This window comes from Primulina tabacum, chromosome 2 (assembly GCF_025594145.1).
Source record: "Primulina tabacum isolate GXHZ01 chromosome 2, ASM2559414v2, whole genome shotgun sequence".
Lineage (NCBI taxonomy): Eukaryota > Viridiplantae > Streptophyta > Magnoliopsida > Lamiales > Gesneriaceae > Primulina > Primulina tabacum.
The window spans coordinates 28,208,096-28,214,303 of NC_134551.1; positions in this window are offsets into that span (position 1 = coordinate 28,208,096).

The following is a 6,208-nucleotide window of genomic DNA, read 5'->3' on the forward strand; positions in this document are numbered from 1 at the left end:
CGATTTCAGTAGATCTACTGAATATACAAGGAACCTTTCTGCTCCTTTCTGCAATAATCGACTCATAGAAAACACAGATATCAAGGGAATCCGAGCTTTGGAACCCTTACCATAGAATTTCCACTCATCAGCCATCTCTGGTCTGAATCTGACAATCTTCTGGAAACAATCTACAGTAGCTCTGTACTTGGTTAACATATCGATACAGACAATACAATCAAAATCAGACAATCCAAGTACAATGCAATCTAAGTCAATGTCATAACCCTCGAACTATAGCATACAATGTCTAACCGAAGTCACGGATATAAGACCACTTCCCAACGGAGAAGAAATAGACACTACCGCAGATAATGACTCGACAGGTAAAGCATGCATCAATGCAAAGCGCTCAGAAATGAAGGTATGAGATGCACCTGTATATATCAATACATAAGCATGATAACCGCAAAGAAAACAGTTACATGCTATAACGTCATCTGGTGCATCTTGGGCCTGCTCTTCTGTCACTGTAAATACTCGAGCCTGCTGTCTGGGAGGTTGACTCACTATCTGGCTACCTCCGGCTCGGAGCTGGATCTGGGTAGGTGTCGGTTGAAAGGAATGAACAGATGAAGCTTGCCTCTAAGGCTGAGTTACTGAACCGGATGCTTCTACACTCTGAGCTTGCTGTACCCCTTCCTGTGGACAGACTCTGACGAAATGTCCTTGCTGTTTGCAGATATTGCAGCGACCCATCAAACCCTGAAACTGCTCTGTGGCATGTCGGCCTCCACAAGAACTGCAATACACACCTGTATACTCTGTACTCTGACCAGGACCTCTCCGTCGTGATCCACTGGAGCTCGACGAACTGCTCCCAGATCTCTTGAAAAACTATTTGCCCTTCGCTTTCAATTGGTCTTTCCTCCCGCTGCTGCTACCACCGCTCTCAAATCTGGGAGGGGTTTAAATTGAGGATTGTGGCGGTCTAGGAGTCGGAGCGATATAGGAAGTGCTTCGTTGCCTAAGCAATCCAGCTTCTGCCCCCTTGGCACGATTCAATGCATCAGCAAAGTTGTTGGGTCTACCGGTATTTACCTAGGTAAAGATATCAAGATTCAAGCCATTGATAAACTGATCTGCAATGGCCTCGTCATTCTCTGCGACGTGAGGAGAAAATCGAAGCAATGTCGAAAACTTTGCCACATATTCTTCGATGTTTAACTGTCCCTGTTTCAAATTTTGCAAATTCAGCACCTTTATCTTTTCGATAGGACACTGGAAAGAAGCGTTGATAAAACTCTGCTTTAAAAACTTTCCAGGTAATTTCTGTGCCACGATGCTCCAATGCTTTCTTCATGGTAAGCCACAAGTTCTTCGCAACTTCTTGCAATTGATGCCCAATGAGTTTAACTCGTCGCTCGTCGGTGTAGTCAAGAGACTCAAATAGCATCTCGATGTCATCGAGCCAACTTTCACACTCAACTGAACTTTCTGTACCCTTCGGTGTCGGTGGTCGAAACGACTGAAACCTTTTCAGCAAAGTCTCCATCGGTGTAGCGGTCACATCCATCGGATCATTGAAGGTACTGCCCTGTTTTGGTGCCCGAACTGCTACTGGTTGCGGTACTCGTCGAGGAGGCATATCTGATTATCAAATGGATTAGTACACAATCTATACAATCTGTCTCAGTCCTCCTCTGATCATATACCTCTGATCCTGAATCGGTTTTTATTCAGTCTTTGCAATTACATGCTGTAATCAACTCAGGTAACAATATAACATGTAATAGGGAAAGCAATAAATCATGCTAGCACAATAAAAGCAAGGAAGAAAATTCAATCTACCCCCCGCTCATTCTATTCTATCTCAATCTAAAGGATCTATCGCTCTGATACCTCCTGTTGTGGGGACCCGGGCTCTAACTCAATTGTCTTTGGGATTAATTGGATCTTTGCTAGAAAATATGGGTCAAAATTTTGCTTTTAATATCAAAACAATTGTATAGAAATCATATACAAGCAACATCTTTATTTTATTTCAACAAAAGCAAGTACATGTCTTGTTTCCTTACATCATTATACAAACTAGTGTTTAGAACACATTACATATCAAATGTAAACACTCTTAGCGCATCTGCTATGCCCGTAATCTCCACACTATCTCAATCTCTCATCTTTGTCTCGACCCTGATCCTGTCCCACCTGTTTTCATGCACACATACAGACACAATAACAGCCGGATACTCCGGTGAGAACAAATCCTAGTATAAAACATGTATACATGCATGTCATACCAAATCATAACACATAATTCAGTAATTATGACACATTAGTGAATATGGATAAAGCAATTCGACTCTTACTCTTTAACTCGACTCATATCTAAGTCTAGGGATCCCGGTGTGAATAAGACGCAACAAGTCTCCCACCTACTCTCCCGATCGTGGTGGCGGTACGTCTTATTCCTAGACTTCGGTCCTGTCTGTATCGAATATCTACAATCGGAGTTGATCTTCTCCTATGCCTCGATACCACCGAACGTCTAGAAACTTGGCATATCTGCCAATGATTCTCCTATCTCAGTACATGTATATAAATCAATATAAAGTACAAACATAACAAGTATGTGATTTTGGGGAACTCAAACCGAATCTGATTCGAGTTATTTTTCCCGACTCGACATTGAATTATACCTTTCGTTGTTCAATCTTGGTCGATGTCGAGGTCTCGATGTCGAAGCTTGTCAAGACAAATTTGTAATGACATATTCAAGATGCATTCTTATCAATCTCTAGCTCAAATCAATACACATACAGATCAATATCCAATCTCGGTACATTTCAACGGCATAACGGCGTAATCTCGCGATACCGGTCAATTCAAATATCAATAATCAATAACCATAACTCATAATTCTCATCATAGCAAACTCTACTATACTGAAATCTGCATATACCCAAGTCAAGACATGCTGGAACATGAAAAAGATCGCATCTCATATCCGTCCTTCAATCCGGTTGCGAACATGAGTTCATAATAATAATAAAAACACATCATAGCAATCAAAATCTGATTTCTCCCAACATCATATTGCCAAATCAAACAAGAACATAACAAAACTTACATCCTTTAGAAGCCTATGATGCAAGGAGCAAGAATCTAAGCTCGGATGGAAAATCGGATGGTGAGATCTTGTGCAAGCTAATTTCTAAGCTAGGAGAACTTTGAAGCTTTCCTGGGGTTGTTCTCGGTTGTCTGATGCTGAAGGAATGAAGAAAATGCATGTTATATGTCTACCAAGCCATGTGTCAAGTTAATATGCATGCTGGATTTCTCGCACCACCCTACCGCGGGTGCGCTACCAATTCGACCGCGGGTGCGGTGAGCGTACTGTATTTCTTCCAAAATTCTAGAAGAACCACCGCGGGTGCGCCGGCTCCTGCACCGCGGGTGCGGTCTTGTCTCGGTGCATCCATCGCAGGTGCGGTCCTGTTCTTACATCGGGTGCGGTCAAGCTACTGTAAATCTTCTACATTTCATGAGAAACGATCGCGGGTGCACTATCTTTTGAGACCGCGGGTGCACTGTCTTTGCTGTCCCAACAATATGTTTTGCAACTAAAATCGAATCGCAACGTCGTTTCTTCGACCTTCGATAAATACATCAAATCATGCATTAATAGTTTCTGCTTACCAACTCACATCTCACGCATTATACGTTATGCCGTTGAAACAGAATTTGATTTAGTTTTGATTATATTCAGAATTGATTGAGTGGGGTATTTATATTGTATTCCTCGCTAATGTCATGGCCAGATTGAGTATTGACAGGCTTTGAATTCGAGACTTCGATTTCAGCAGATCGACAGAAAGAAAGGTATAAATCAATGTTGATCTGGGATTGCACAAGTCGAGTTTGATTTAACTTGAGTGTCCCAAAATCACATACTGAATTGTCATTGCCTCGATATGTTGCAATGTTTGAGATTGATATGCTTATTCTATTGATTTATAGAAAAGCATGAGTTAGAGTCTTGGGCAGATGTGCCTACTCTTTGGCAGAACCGCCAAGTCACTGGACTTTTGGGTAGATATCGATGTGCTTGGAAGTAGATCGACTTATATTGTAGATATTCGATATAGATAGCCAAAGTCTGGGAATAAGAACGTACCACCATCTGGCTGAGGAGAGTAGGTGGGAGAATATTGCGTTCTTATTCAACCGGGATCCCTAGATTAGAGATGAGTCGAGTCTGAAATGACGAGACCAGAGTTTTATTTACATCTTTATATCGATACATGTGAGGACCGGGGCCGAAGAGGGCGGGGGGTGATCGCCGGTGCCATCAGTTTCACGGACAATGAGCGGCTCCTGGCAGGCTTCTAGGTGGAGGGAACATGAATGAACCAACCCACACGGGAATGAGAGGGATTCCGAGACTGTTCAATGTAATGGACTGTACAGTTGAAGAGGGCTTAAAAGATTTGATTTGTACTACTCATATCACGAAGGTGCATCTTCTTTTCAATAGTTCATCACATAAGAACTCCAAAGTTAAGCGTGCTTGACTTGACTTGGGGAAATTTTGGGATGGGTGACCTCCTCGGAATTTTCCTAGAATACGTGTGAGTGAGGACATAAGCACGCTAGAAAGACTCGTCTTGATACAGTGAGGACAGTCATCGAATCTGGGGCGTTATAGTAACACTCTGACAGATTTTATAAAATAACAAAGCGGAAAATTAAAAATTTACTCAGAGGGAAGAAGGATTTAAAATTTTCTTGATATAAAATATTTACAATCGAAAGTAGATACATGATCAATCAAGTGTTGCATCAAAATACAAAATATCATTTTTGATCATGTCAAAATGTTAGCAAAACATCTTCTTCCTTCCATCTCTTGTATGCATATGACCCCGGCTCCAATCAACGTCCTGGCTCGTCGCTCTTATCTGCATCAAATGAAATAACTGGAATGAGTATAAAAACTCAGCAAGTGGAACTCTTACATAACAATGTATACATATCATACTCTGTAAAACATGGCTTTGAAATCATTAAATACCATCCAACTCTTTAAACATGAATAATATAGTAGAACATGAACATAACGATGGTATTTCTCTTTTCTCTGTTGGATTGATATTTCAATAGTATCTCTGTCTCTGTACCTATATCCCATCGATATAAATCGATTACTCTATTGGGATATAAGCCTATGGTCGTTGATCAACTAATTGCATGCAATCTCTGACTATCTCTTTATCAATCCAATAAATCAATTTGAACTCTCTCTCTTTGGCATTAAATCAAACACTTTGAATACTCTATTCTTTTGTATTCCCTTTACATAATTGAGACATAAAAATGCCTCTAATATACAACAAAGCGTATCAATGCATAACCTGAATCAAATGGAAGAGAATAGCATAGTAAAACCATTGAAATACCATACATATACATCATGTGAGCACAAGGAATGAATTCCACTTACAACCAATAGGAAAGCTTGAATCTAATCTCTTGGTACAAATCCTACAACAATAAACCATGTATTGAACCATCAATAACTTAATAATCACAAACCCATACCATAAAACCCATAAAACCAACACAATCCACAAACCCATGATTTCTCCCCAACACCAAAATCCAAAGAATAACTAAACCATAAGCTTACCTTAGCTCCTTGAACCCCAAAAGAACCTTGTTCTCACTTCAATAATCCAACAAGAAGCTTAAATCAAAGGCACAAATGGAAGAAATTGAGAACCCTAGCCTCCTTGGAGCTGAAGAATCGAGAAGTAGAGGAGAGAAATGAGAGAAATAAGAGCCAACACTTCTATTATATCACTTAAAATCTCAAAACACGCTTATGCTGTTCACAGCACCACAGGTGCGCTCTAATATACACCGCGGGTGTGCTAAGCCTACTGGAGTACAGCCAAAAATCTAAAACAAGCGACCGCGGGTGCGCTGCCTCTTGGACCGCGGGTGCGGTGTCGCCTCTGTCCAAACACCGCGGGTGCGGTGCCTTTCCTTGCGGGGGTGCACTCTCCTCTGTAGCCAACAATAAACTTTGCATCTAAAAATCTAATAGCAACGTCACTTTTTTTCATAATTTGGCAACACCCTCAACAAGAAATTTGCACCTCTATGTCTTATCTAACCACTCCAACTGGCCTCATACCAATTGGCTCAACATACGAATTATCATGAA